General features: G+C 38.5%; 1 pseudogene; it reads right to left on the reverse strand.

Annotated features, from left to right (window-relative positions):
• Positions 1-4293: 4293 nt before the first annotated feature.
• Positions 4294-15277, reverse strand: part of LOC150004769 (RNA-binding protein Raly pseudogene) — a 74647-nt pseudogene continuing 63663 nt past the window's right edge.

Below are 15277 nucleotides of genomic sequence, written 5' to 3' on the forward strand. Positions count from 1 at the left end.
GTTACTCCCCTGGCAAGTCAAATGTGGTTTGTCTGGAAATCTCTTCAATACACCAGAACAAAAATGTTTATTGCTAGTTTTGCTGGTAGAATATTTATAAGGGAAAGCCAATTTCCAAGTTAAGAAGGAGGGTCCCTGTCCCTCATAAGACATACTCATTAATTCATTTTTCCAATTCTTGCGAGTCACCACATATGACCATAATACAAGGAATGCTTCTCTCCAGATCCATAAACCCTATCTTAAAATAGTAGTGTCAAGAATGCTCTAGATAAATCTTTGTGCTAACAAAACCTGACTTACCTACCTCACAGGTTTCTTGGCAGGATAAAACAAAATAATGGATATGAGCGTGTTTTTAAAAAGCAGAAAGTGCTGTAAAATTCAAGGTGTTATCTTTTTGTGTCTTGGTTGCAAAATTGTTTTCTTTCACATTCATTGTTTATCAGTTTATCTCCTCATATACACATAAGAAAAAAGCATTCATGATCCTTTTTCTGTATCCTTAAAAACTTAGAATTGTTTTCTGTTTTTTTTTTTAATGAAGGCAATATCACTTAGACTTTCATGAAGTTCTCAGTTCCTCACTTATTTTTACACCACTGAAGATGAGTTTGGATAAGTGCATACCTCATTCCTTGAGGCCTAGTAATCTTTGACCAAATATAAACAGCACAAGTGAAAGGATCTCTCTGGGACTAACATCTCCAGTCCAGTTTGAATATTTATGGATTAATCTGTTGATAAATTAATACTGTGATATACCAACATATTATGTCAGCCACATGGATAATAGCATGCTCACAGTCAATTTATAGATGTCTCCTTTTTCTCCCTTGAAATGGAGGCCATAACCATTTCAGACTCCCCATTCAAATTTATCTTATTAGTCTTTCTTCTAAGGCATCATTAATTTTTTAAATCCTAGTCAGTAATTTCTTTAATCCCGTAGTTGTCCATTTATAAAAGGATAGATTGGAGAAATAATGTAATAATACATATCTGAATGATTTTTATTATCTAACAATATGTGCCTTTTTATAAATAAAACCAAAGACATGAAACTAGAAATAAAATGAAAATGTGAGCTGTATATATTTGTCTCTGAATGCTACTTGGGTAAGGAATGAGTCCCCAGATGAAAGCAGTGTGAGTCATTTCCAATCTAACAACCTCATATTATCATAAAATTGCATTGATATATTTGTAAAAACCCATGAAGAATTCTATAAGGAACTTCTGATCTTGGCAGGATCCAGGGGTAGAGATGAAACTGAAGAGGGTATATTTGTGTTTTTTTTATCCAGTGTATTTTGCAACATAGTCACATTTAATTTGCTAATGAAGGGTATCAGATTTTGAGATTTGCAGACAAAAATAATTGCATTTCTGTGCACGTAATATTAGAACTAAAAGAGACTTAGCATCATGTTTAGGTATAGATTTTTCTACGCCCCCCTTACATTGCCAGTTAGTCCCTGCATTCCTTCCTGCTAAACCCTTAGATGACCTTGGAATTATTCTCAACACAGACCTCGATAGCCATTACTTGGCAATTAGAGGTGACATATGAGTGAAATCTTCATCAACCCCTCTACCGAGCATTTCAAATAATCTTTAATATCATTCAAAATATTTCTTGTACATTATTATATTCCACACATTGGGTGTATGCACAAATAAAGAGAACTCAACCTCTCCCTCATTGAGCTTGTAGTTTAGAGAGGGGAAAGTGAAGTTAGCAGGTGGTTAAAATACAGTGTGCTAAGAGCCAAAATGGAAGTACACGTAGGAGGGTCTTATAACACAACCTGGGTGGGACTTGACATTTTTCTTGAGAGATGATACCTGCCTTTATCTTGAATAATAAACAGGAGTTATCCAGGCAACACTGGGACAGCAGTTCTCAACCTTTTTAAAAATCTCAGATTCCTTTGTATTCTTGAATGTTACTGATGGTTACTTAAAAAGTGAAACATAGGATTACTATATCATCCAGCAATTTCACTTCCAGATATATACTCAAAGGAACTGCGAGTACAGTCTCAAAAAGATACTTTTATACCAATACTCATAGCAATATTATTTATGAAAACGTTCAACAGGTGAATGGATAAACAGCCTTAAAAAGGAATGAAATTCTGATATGTGTGACAACATAGATGAATTTTAGAAACATTGTGCTAAGTGAAATAAGCCAGACACAAGAGGTCAAATATTGTATGACTCTTCTTATATGTGGTACTTAGAATAGGCAAATTCATAGAGAATTTGCCTATTCCACCTCAAGTGGAATAGAGGTACCAAGAAGTGGAGGTGGGTGTAGGAAATTATTGTTTAATTGGTACAGAGTTTCAATTTGGGATGATAAAAAACTTCTTGAAATGAATAGTAGTGATGGTTGCACAACCTTTTGATATCCTTATTGCCACTAAATTGTATACTTAAAAATGATTAAAAGGGTAAAGTTCATGCTATGACTATTTTACCACATTAAGAAAAAGTTATTTAGGATGTCAAAGACCTTTTGTTTAGGTGAATTACATCTATCTATATTTACCAATTTCAAAATTAAAATTGAGAAATTAAAAATATTTATTAATAAACTTAAAAATAAAATAATAAAACCATCACATGTTAAATAACATTTCGGGGGAAAATAATATATTTTCCAAAATAATAAAAATAGCTACAAGAGTAGTTTTTCTTTAAATTTTAACAAATATTTTTAATGTCTATGCTTAATAGAAAACAATGGGAGTTCTCATATTTGATTCTGTATTCAGTTTATTGTGATATATTGTTGATATATAAGAAGAAAATCTAGCTTTACAAATATATGTAGTTATAAAACAGAGGTATATTTTCAGAGCCTGTAAAGATAGTCTTAGGTATTCATTTCTGGTGTTATATCAAAACTAGACAAGTCATAGTTTTTTAAAGGTTTGTTGCAACGTGGGATCTAAACCTGTATCAATGAACTTTTTGTATGCGGTTAAGTTATAGTTCATTGATCTATCTTGTACCTTGAAAGGATTTTTTAATCATGAAAATACACAACATAGTTCATTGTATGCACCTATTAAATTTGTTTATCCATTTACCTGTTAAGGGACATTTGGGTTGTTTTCTTTTCTTTAGCTCTTAAGAATAAGCATACCAACTTTTGTGCACAAGTCTCTTTTTGGGCATATATATATATATTTTGCCTTTTAAAAAATTGTTCTTTTAAAGTTGGCCCAATTTTTTACCTGTTGCTCTCCCCTGACCTGCTAACGCCCACTCCCACAGTCAATCCCCACCCTATTGCCATGTCTATGGGACATTTATAAATTTTCCTTGACTAGACCCTTCCCTTTTGTTCTGCTATTATTTTCCTTCCTTCTCCTCTCTGGTCACTCTCAGTCTGTTCCTTTTATGCATGTCTCTGGTTCTATTTTGCTCATTTGTTTTATTCAGTAGGTTCCTCTTATAGGTGAGATCATATGGTATGTGTCTTTTGCCATTTGGCTTATTTCACTTAGCATAATGCTCTCCATTTTCCATCCATGCTGTCACAAAAGATAGGAGTTCCTTCTTACTTTCTGCTGCATAGTATTCCATTGTGTAAATGTACCACAGTTTTTGATCCACTCACTTGCTGATGGGCACTTAGGCTGTTTCTAGCACTTGGCTAATGTAAATAACATTGCTATGAACTTAGGGGTGCATAGATTCTTTTGGGGGGAATCCAATCTCTTTATTGTCAGGGTCCCCTCCTATGCCTTCTTCGCAGCTGAAGGATCCAAGGGAAAGACGGAGTCAATACAGCTTGGCTTCAGGTGCGCCGCAGGAGTTGCTGATTCAACACGGGAGGAGACAGATACCGTGTCACTCCCGAGTCGGACTGCACAGCCATTCTCGGCGGTGCAGATAGACTCTTAAGAAGCTACACCATCGTCTCTCGAGACGGACGGCTGCCGACCACCTCCTATGCCCCCCACTCCTCACCAAACCTATGGAAAAACCCCAAGCCTGGGAGTGTCCTGGGGAGGGGAGGCAGAGTGTGGGAAAACTCTATGCTCTGCCCCCTGGCCTGGGCAGTGCCAACAGGGAAGGTATGTGGGGAGGGGAGGCCAGTAACTCCACCAGCAGAGGATGTGGCACTGGCTGAAATGCATGGGGGATGAGGTGTCTGTTGCCCACTCTCCTCTGGGACCCACTGGGGTGGCAGCCAGGGATGGGTGCCTAGCCTGAGGCCTGTTACAGTGCATGCCCTTCTTCTTCCAGTGACCATCACTTCTGTCAGGCTGCTCACTGCAAGGCCCCATCCTCTGCATCTGTGTCCTGGCTGTGTTCTAGCTCTTCCTTGCCATGTGTTAGCAGCCCCTCCTCGTCACCGTCATCTTGAGCATGTGCTTCTCCCCAGGGTGTGCCTCCCTCAGAAGATGTGTCCTCTTGGGGGAGTGGTGGCTGGCTGCTGCCACCACCACTACCACTGCCATTGCCACCGCTGCTTCCATTGCTGCTGCTGCCACTGCTGCCACCACTACCACTGTCACTCTTCTTCTTGCCATCTGGTTTGGCCTTCTGCTCCTTGGCAATCTATTCCAAGAGGCCCAGTAGGGCCTTGATGTTGAACTTAATCTATATCGGCTTGGTCTTGATGGTCTGCAGCTCACTGCTCTTTAACTTGATCTTGGTTGAGCTGGTGGTGATGGCTGTGGAGCAGGCAAATAACTTGACAGGAATTGTGATTTTGACATGCTTGACCAAAGGGACTGCGACCCAATATTGCTTCACAGGAATGGCTCTGGGCACAGGCACTGGTGACAGGTGACCCCGGCCGTCAAAGGGCCTGTAAATAGCAGATGCTGCTCTCTTTAACCCCTTGGGTCGGTTGGGCTTGGGCTCACCAGCCATGTTGATGTTCAGTGTCTGCCTGGCCAGCACCCACCCATTCTCTCCCAGCACAGCTGCCCAGGCATGGCGCTCATTAGCATACAGCAGAAAGGCATAGCCCTTGTGCACAGAACAGCTGGCCACACGGCTATACTTGGAGAATATGGTCTCCACATCTGACTTCATCACCTCAGCTATGTTGAGGTTTTCAATGAAGACTAAAGAGTTGATGGACTTGGGGTCATTCTTGTTGGTTACATTGCTTGTCTGATTCTTCAAGGACTTGGTGGCCACCAAGATTGAGCTCAGTCAGTGATCTCCTCTTCAGGGTTATAGGGTCAGCCACCTGATGCCTCTGGGAATAGGTATCACCCACGCCAAGAGGTCTAGAAGAAGCCTACATAGGTTCTTTTGAGTTGGTGTTTCAGAATTCTTAGGATATAATTCCAGCAGTGGAATCCCTGGATCAAAAGGCAATTCAATTTTTAGTGTTTTTGAGGAAAATCCATACTGTTCCACAGTGGCTGCACCAGTCTGCATTCCCACCAACAATGCACTAGAGTTCCCTTTTCTCCACATCCTGGCCAGCACTTGTTGTTTGTTGATTTGTTAACCCTTTGAGTGCCAATGTTGCTGTGAGTGATACTGACAAATTTTCCCAAAAGTGCCAGCGTCGCTCCCAGAGACTTTTTTTTGGTGGCTATAGATGTAAATAACAATGGAATAATTCATATTTTATGTTTTGTTCTCTTTTTTTTGTACCTCAGGTTACATATTGATATAACTTTTTCTCATGCCATCCAAATTTTGAATTTTTATGCTTGTTCAAATACTTACATATTAATTCTGTTATAATTTTTACTTACATTTTAAATGATCCTTTTAATTTTATTTTTCTTTGGAATAACTGTCAAAATTCTATGCAGTGTGCATGATAAGGAAGCTTTTGCTAATGAACATTTTCATTGCTTCACAGAATAGCGTTAGCATTTTTTCTGGTGTCTCAGCAGAGTAGGTTTATTGCTCTAGTGACGGAAATGCGGAGAGTCCTTGAGACATTTGACCACTTCATATGGAGAGACAGGAACCTGAATATGGATATGATATAGAGTGGGGGACCTTATACCATCTTACAATGAATCAGTCTTTCCAATGAGGGGATATTATTTACTGAGGAAATGTGAATTGCTGCATCTTGGATCCATTTCACCAGTGACGGAATCACGGAGCGTCCTTGAAACATTTGACCCCCCTCATCTGGAGAGAAAAGGACCTGATATCCTCTGACAATGAATCAGCCTTTCCGAATGAGGGGAACGTTTTTTACTGCGGAAATGCGAAGTGCTGCATTGGCTCTCAGGGTATCCCTCTAGCAGGTTGTAAACACAATGAAGGTTAGTCTTTCTCTGCGTTGGAGCAGATTTGGATGTCACCACTGCCTAATGGTATTTGTGGTAAATGCGCATTTTCTTCTGCTTTGAATAAAAAGTACCAAAGTTGATATCTTCTGGGTGAAGCGATATTCTTATCATACTAGAGTGGATCATTCTTTTGTGCTGCAAGAGCAAGACTACTTTTGAGAGTTGTAGATGAAGAAAAGGATTCAGTTGAACTTCAGCCAGGGAGTGATCTTATATGATTCTTACAGCCAGTATTCATTCATTTTGTGCCTGTGCTTTTTTATATCGGAAAGACATTTATAGAAAAACTGAAAATAAGTGCCCCAATGAAGAGAAAGGAAACTGCATGAAGAAGAAATTTCTAAATTGATCAGCGATGAATTGAGTGACAGTGATTTTGTGATAAGTGATCTTGAGAGCAGTGCATCTGAAGATGAAGTATGTGAAGATGAAACTGAACCATCTTCTCCTGAAAGTGATGCTAGTGAAAGCTGTTGAGTTGAGAGGGATGCAGATGGGCAGGACACAACACAACTTCAGCATCAGTTTTCAGAGCTTCCAGGTTTGAAGCCTGCCCTACCGACTGATTCTAAGCCAATTGCTTATTTTCGTCTCTTCTTCACTGAAGTGCTGCTGAAGCTGATGGTCACCAAAACCAATAGATATGCACAATAGTACCTTCAGTCACACAAAAGCTTATCCCCTAATTCTAGAGTGAGTTCTTAGAAACCAACGACAGTTGCAGAAATAAAAGCTTTTATAGCTTGTATATTGAATATGGGCATAATTACTAAACCAAGCCTATAAAGCTACTGGTCAAAAAAGAAATCTTTGTCAGTTCCTTGGTTCCGGCACATGTTCTCTCATAACTGATTTCAGTTATTGCTGAGGTTTTTTTCATCTTGTAGACAATTCCAAAATCTCCACTCCCGATGATCCATCTTATGACCCATGTTCTAAATTTCAGCCAAGAGTTAATCATGCCAATCGTATCTTTTAGCATTACTATACCCCTCACCAACAATTGAGCATTGATGAGAGTTTGGTTGGTACCAAAAGTCACAGCAGATTATTGCAGTACTTGCCAAATAAACACCATCATCACTGGGAAGTAAAATTTTGGATGATGTGTGATGCAGTCTCAAATTACTGTCTTGTATTCTATGTTTACCTTTTGAGCAAAAAGTAATACAAAGATGATGTGAAAAAACATGATTTGGCCTATACTGTAGTAACTAAATTGCTTACCATAGGAAATTATATGAGTAAATGTTACCACATCTTTTGCAACAATTTTTTTTAGTTTGATTCCCCTGGCTAGGTACCTCTACTAAGTAGGGACATACATTACAGGAACATTTCATAGGAATTGAAAATTTCTCCTTCACCAGATTCTACAAAAGTTCAATGTGGTAGAGGTAAGATTTTTTAGAAATGCCTTCCTGTTACTGTGTGGGTTTAGGGAAAAGAAATCTCAAAGAAAGCAGGTATTGCTCCTTAGCTCTTATTCAGGTCCAACAGTGTTGAACATAGCATCAAAAAGAAATATGACACCAATTTCCAAGCCAGATATCATATTGGAATACAACTGATACATGGGAGGCATAGACATATCTGATATGATACTTTACGCGTATTTGGATAAAAGAAGAACACTCAAGTATTGGAAGAAGTTTGTGTTCAATGTATTATCAAGAATGCTGCTGAATGCATTCATTCTTTATAAGAAAAAATTTTTAAGTGGGAACAAACCAATGTCTTGATTGAACTTCAACACCTTCATAATAGAAGAGTTTGCCAGAGAATGGCATGAGGTTAGAGACACTGTTAACAAATCCAGCAATGAAGAAAATCCACCAGGTCCCTTTCACGTATATGGTGTAAAGATGCTTCCAGAAAGAAAGCTAAGATCGTGTAAGGAATGTTCAACACCGGGGAAAAGTTAGGTCAAGAACAGCATGTGTGAGATATGACAAAGGGCTACATCCAAGATACGTCAATAGCCACAAATGTTAATATATAAACATTTTACTATTATTGTATTGTTTTTGCATTTCATTTTTGTTTATAAACTTTTTCACTGTTGATATCTATTGACATATGTCTCTAGTGTGAATGCTGTTTGTGTTCATTTTTTTGTATGTTATGAAGTTTTTCAAAAATTTATGAAATATTTGGCATAGTTCTTGCTTGTTATCCATATTGCTATGTGTTTTTTTCAAATTATAATCATAGGTTTTTTTTATTAATATTTTTTATTTATTTTTATTTTTTTATTTTTGTTTTTTTGTTTTTCAATTACAGTTGTCTCATTTTTTCCCCATTTCTCTCCCCCTCCCAGCCCACCCCTTCTCCTGCAATCACATCCCTCCCCGTTGTCCATGTCCATGAGTCATTTATACACGTTCTTTGACTAAACCCTTCCCTTACTTATACCCCTTCTCTCCCTTCCCCCTCCCCCCTATTGACTGCTATTCTGCTCTTTGTTCTATTTAGTTCTTTTGTTTGTGTTGTTCTTTAGTTTCCTGTATTAGGTGATATCATATGGTATTTTTCTTTCTTTGCCTGGCTTATTTCACTAAGCATAATTTTCTCTACTTCCATCCATGTTGTTGCAAATGGCAGGAGTTCCTTCTTTTTGCTACATAGTATTCCATTGTGTAGATGTTCCACAGTTTTTTGATCCATTCATCTACAGATGGACACTTAGGTTGTTTCCAGCATTTAGATATTGTAAACAGTAATGCAATGAACATAGGTATGCATAAGTTCTTTTGAATTGGTGTTTCAAGATTCTTCGGGTATAATCCTAGTAGTGGAATTGCTGGTTCAAAAGGCAGTTCCATTTTTAATTTTTTGAGGTAATTCCATACTGTTTTCCATAGTGGCTGCACCAGTCTGCATTCCCACCAACAGTGCAGTAGGGTTCCCGTTTCTCCACATCCTCGCCAGCACTTGTTGTTTGTTGATTTGTTGATGATGGCCATTCTGACTGGTGTAAAACGGTATCTCATTGTGGTTTTTATTTGCATCTCCCTTATGGCTAATGATGTTGAGCATTTTTTCATGTGTCTATGGACCTTCTGTATGTCCTCTTCAGAGAAGTGTTTGTTCAGGTCCTTTGCCCATTTTTTAATTGGGTTGTTTGTTTTCTTGATGTTGAGTCGTATCAGCTCTTTATATATTTTGGAAATCAGTCCCCTGTCTGTGATATCATTGGCAAATATGTTTTCCCATATGTTTGGTTTCCTTTTCATCTTGCTGATGTTTTCTTTTGCTGAGCAGAAACTCTTTAGTTTGATGTAATCCCATTTGTTTATTCTTTCCTTTATCTCCCTTGCCTTAGGAGATGTATCCGTGAAGATATTGTTACGTGAGATATCTGAAATTTTCTTGCCTATGTTTTCCTTTAGGACTTTTATGGTGTCATGGCTTACATTTAAGTCTTTGATCCATCTTGAGTTTATTCTCATGTATGGTGTAAGTTGGTGGTCTAGTTTCATTTTTTTGCAAGTCCCTATCCAGTTCTCCCAGCACCATTTGTTAAAGAGGCTCTTCTCACTCCATTTTATGTTCCTTCCTCCTTTATCAAATATTAGTTGACCATAGAGGCCTGGTTTTATTTCTGGACTCTCTATTCTGTTCCACTGACCTATATGTCTGTTCTTATGCCATTACCAGACTGTTTTGATCACAGTGGCTTTGTAGTATTGTTTGATATCTGGTGTTGTGATTCTTCCTGCTGTGTTCTTCTCTCTCAAGATTGTTTTGGCTATTCGGGGTCTTTTTTGGTTTCATATGAATTTTTGGAGTATTTGTTCTAGGTCTGTGAAATATGTCATGGGTATTTTAATAGGGATTGCATTGAATCTGTAAATTGCTTTGGGTAGTATGGCCATTTTGATGATGTTGATTCTTCCCATCCAAGAACATGGTATTTGCTTCCATTTATTTGTATCTTCCTTAATTTCTTTCTTCAATGTTATGTAATTTTCAGAGTACAGGTCTTTTATCTCTTTGGTTAAGTTTACTCCTAGGTACTTTATTTTTCTTGTTGCTATAGTAAATGGTATTTTCTTTTTTGTCTCTGTCTCTGATATTTTATTGTTGGTGTACAGAAATGCGTTAGATTTCTGTATATTTATTTTGTACCCTGCGATTTTGCCAGATTCACTTATTATATCGAGTAGTCTTCTAGTGGAGTTTATAGGATTTTCTAAGTATACTATCATGTCATCTGCATATAATGATAGTTTTACTTCTTTCCCAATTTGGATGCGTTTTATTTCTTTTTCTTGTCTGATTGCTGTGGCTAGGACTTCCAACACTATGTTAAATAGGAGTAGAGAGAGTGGACAACATTGTCTAGTTCCTGAATTCAGGGGGAATGCTTTTAGTTTTTGCCCATTGAGTATGATGTTGGCCTCAGGCTTCTCATATATAGCCTTAATTATGTTAAGGTATGCTCCCTCTATTCCCATTTTGCTGAGTGTTTTCATCATAAATGGGTGTTGTATTTTATCAAATGCTTTTTCTGCATCTATTGATATGATCAAGTGATTTTTGTCTTTCATTTTGTTTAGGTGATGTATTATATTTATTGATTTGCGAATATTAAACCATCTTTGCATCCCTTGGATGAATCCCACTTGATCGTGATATATGATCTTTTTGATGTATTGCTGGATCCTGTTTGCCAATATTTTATTGAGGATTTTAGCATCTATGTTCAAGAGTGATATTGGCCTGTAGTTTTCTTTCTTTGTTGTGTCTTGACCTGGTTTTGGGATTAGGGTAATACTGGTTTCATAGACAGAATTTGGGATTTTTCTCTCTTCTTGGATTTTTCGGAATAGTTTGAGGAGGATAGGAGTTAGTTCTTCCCTAAATGTTTTGTAAAATTCGCCTGTGAAGCTATCCGGTCCAGGGCTTTTGTGTGCAGGGAGATTTTTGATTATTGTTTCAATTTCCTTCTTTGTTATTGGTCTGTTGAGACTTTCCACTTCTTCTTGATTCAGTTTTGGAAGGTTGTATGCTTCTAGAAATTTGTCCATTTCTTCTAGGTTGTCAAATTTCTTGCCATACAGTTGTTTGTAGTAATTTCTTACTATCATTTGTATTTCTGTGGTATCAGTCGTGATTTCTCCTCTTTCATTTCTGATTTTGCTTATTTGGGTCTTCTCTCTTTTTTTCTTGATGAGCCTGGCTAGAGGCTTGTCAATTTGTTTATTTTTTCGAAGAAACATCTCCTAGTTTTGTTGATCTTTTGGATTTTTGTTTAGTCTCTATGTCATTTAATTCTGCTCTGATCTTGATGATTTCCTTCCTTATTCTTGCCCTAGGCTTTGTTTGTTGTTGTTGTTCTAGTTTTTGTAGATTTAAGGTTAGGTTTTTTATTTGAGATTTTTCTATCCTTTTCAGATATGCCTGTATTGCTATGAACTTCCCTCTTAGGACTGCTTTTGCTGTGTCCCATAGGTTTTGGGCTGTTGTGTGTTCATTATCATTAGTTTCCAGAAATTTCTTGATTTCTTCTTTGATGTCATTGTTAACCCATTCATTATTTAATAGCATGTTATTCATTCTCCATGAGTTTGGGTGTCTTTGATTTTTTTCTCTGAGGTTGATTTTTAGTTTCAAGGCATTGTGGTCTGAAAAGATGCTTGATATAATTTCAATTTTCTTGAATTTGTTGAGGCTTGTTTTGTGTCATATCATGTGGTATATTTTTGAAAATGTCCCATGTGCCTTTGAAAAGAATGTATATTTTGCTTCTTTGGGGTGGAAAGTTCTATATATATCAGTTAAGTCTATGTGGTTTAGTGTGTTGTTCAATGCCTGTATATACTTGGTGTTTCTTTGCTTCGATGATCTGTCTATTGTTGATAATGGAGTGTTGAAGTCCCCTGCTATGAGTGTTGTTGTTGATATCCTTCTTGTGGTCTTCTAGTATTTGCTTTATGTATTTGGGTGCTCCTATGTTGGGTGCATATATGTTTATCAGTGTTATATCTTCTTGATGGATTGTTCCTTTAAGTATTATGAAATGTCCTTCTTTGTCTCTTTTTATTGCCCTTGCTTTGAAATCCATTTTGTCTGATATGAGGACTGCTACCCTGGCTTTTTTTTCTGGTCCGTTTGCTTGGAATATTTTTTTATATCCCTTTACTTTCAGTCTATATAAATCTTTTGTTTTGAGGTGTGTTTCTTGTAGACAGCAAATATGTGGGTCCTGTTTTCTTATCCATTCCATTACCCTATGTCTTTTAATTGGAGCATTTAATCCATTTACATTTAAGGTTATTATTGACTTGTATTTATTCATTTCCCTTTGCACCTCTGTTCCTCTCCTCTTTTTTTTTTTTTTCTTCTTTTTTCTTAGAACATTCCCTTTAGCATCTCTTGCAATGCTGGTTTGCTGGAGATGTATTCTTTTAGTCTTCCTTTGTCTGAGAAACTCCTTATTTCACATTCTATTTTGAATGAGAGCCTTGCTGGGTAAAGTATTCTTGGTTGTAGGCCTTTGTTTTTCATTGCTTGAAATATTTTTGACCATTCCCTTCTGGCTTGTAATGTTTCTGTTTAGAAATCGGTCGGTAGCCTTATCGGAGCTCCCTTGTATGTTATTTGCTGTTTTTCTTTTGCTGCTTTTAGGATTCTCTCTTTGTCTTGGAATGTTGCCATTTTAATTATTATGTGCCTTGGAGTGGGTTTTGGGGGGTTTCTCTTCATTGGAACTCTCTGTGCTTCCTGTAGTTGTATAACTTTTTCTCTCATCAGGTTCGGAAAATTTTCTGTCACTATTTCTCCTATCAGTTTTTCAATTCCATGGTCATTTTCTTCTCCCTCTCTTATTCCGATGATCCTGATATTATTTCTTCTCATGCTATCCTGTAATTCCCTTACATCTTGTTCATATTTTTTCAATCTCTTTTCATTTTGCTGTATTGTCTGGGAGTTTTTATCTACATTATCTTCTAACTCACTAATCCGATCCTCTGCTTCGTTTAGTCTGCTTTTGACTCATTCTACTGTGTTTTTCATTTCAGAGATTGAATTCTTCATTTCTTCCTGGTTCTTGTTGATAGTTTCTATGTCTTTTTTTATGCTGGTGTAGTTCTCTGCAAGTTCCCTGTAATTTTCTTGGAGCTGCTGGTAACTTCCTTGGAGGTTGTCATAGTTGTTTTTAAGGTTGTCGAGTATATTGAGCTTCTTTACCACCATTGTTTTGAATTCCATGTCTGACATTTGGGCTCTGTCTATTTCATCTACCTCTCTTTCTGAGGATTCCTCTTTTCTTTTCATTGAGAGGTTGTTTCTGCATCTTACCATGTTGGATTCTTCTTGTTTGTTTTTATTTTTTTGGGATGTTCTGCATTGACTCCCCACCTTTGTGGTGTGAGATTCTTTATAGGAGATCTGGGGGTTTCAGTGGTGCAGTCTCTTTGATATCCAGAGCCTGATGTTCTTGGGTTACCCTTTATGTCATTTGTTTATGCTGTCTGGTTATATTTCAGATGTTCTTTGGTAGGATCTTCCTTCTGGCTAGTTGATTGAGAGTCACTCTATCCACTTTGTCTTGAGTTTTTTTGTGGAGATGCTATTAAAAACATAAACACACAGCCCAGGCAGGAGACCCACACCCTCAAAAATATCCCCCACCCTCTATCCCGCTATATTCAGCCAACAAGCCAGTATTAATATAAATGTAAAGAGATTAGAGCTTTTATACTATAAGAATAGATAAGAGTTGTTTTTCGGGAGGAAAAATATGATTTTTGATAGGGGGGATGATAGATTAATAATAGTTGAGACTATGCAAGCCAGTAGGTAATATTTACATTGTATGTTAATAAAAATAGAAGAAAAGGGTGGAAAAATGCAGAATATAGTAAGAAAGTGGGATTGTATTGTATTGGGTTTATATAGTAATTATATTCTATTTACTTAGAGTGAAAGGAGGGCTAAACTAGACACACAAACAAATAAACAATGATTAAAGAGGAAGGATGAGAAGGAGAGATTATATGAAACGCATTAGAGATATAGTTTGTTTTTCTTTTCTTTTTTTCCCCTCCCTTTTCCTCTTCCCCTCCTCTCCTCTCCTCCTTTTTCCTTTTTTTAAGGAATGGGGGAAAAAAAAGAAAAGAAAAATAAAAGGAATGTTTTTACTCAGTTCAGCCTTGGTGTGTCATCTTCTTTTTCTGTGTCCCCAGCTGGTCTAATGTGGTGGTTCAGAGGTTCTTGTTCCTTGCAGCAATGGTGTGTGCCTGCGGTCGCTGGCACTGTGTGCTCCCTTGCGGCCCGCTGGAGCCAGCTGAGGTGTCCTTGCACGCATGCCCCTGCACACACGGGGCAACCCAAGAGCTTGCCTGGGGCCTGCCCAGCCAAGCTGAGCTCCGGGAGTTGGTCTCTTGCCTCTTAGGGCGGGGCCCTGGACACTTGTGCACAGTGGAAGTGAGCGTCTGTGAGTTGCTGCCGCCTGCTGTTCCCATGTGGCAGCCATCTGCCTTCCTACTGGTCTGGGCGGGCACGAGCAGAGCCTGAGCAAGTGGTCTGCGTTCCGGCCTGGGGCCTGGCGCCCACTGGAGCTGGCTAGGGGTGTCTGCGCATGTTCTACTGTGTGTTCAGTGGGCCCTCCCTGTGCCCGTTGGGGCACTGATCTTATGTTTGTTGGGGCGTGTCCGAGGGGCACCTGGACTCACGGCCCCGCGCACCTGGGCCAGTGAATGAGGGCACTTGCCTATGCGCGCCTGTGTGACCCAAGGGGAGGGTTGGGGAGTGGACAAGCACGCCTCTGCGCCTGCGCTCCTCAAGAATGTCCTACCACCCCCAAACTTTCCACCCCTCTCCGCAGTCCACAAGAGAAAAATATAAAGGTAACGTATGTTCTCACTTGCCCAGCAGCACGCTGTCTCCTGTCCCTCAGCACCAATGCCACTTGGTCATGTCCCGTCTCTGCCAACAGGCAGAGATCTGCTCTCCTCCTGACTCCT

The sequence above is a fragment of the Furipterus horrens genome, unplaced genomic scaffold, assembly GCF_987537825.1.
Source record: "Furipterus horrens unplaced genomic scaffold, mFurHor1.1.pri manual_scaffold_7, whole genome shotgun sequence".
NCBI classification, from domain to species: Eukaryota; Metazoa; Chordata; class Mammalia; order Chiroptera; family Furipteridae; genus Furipterus; species Furipterus horrens.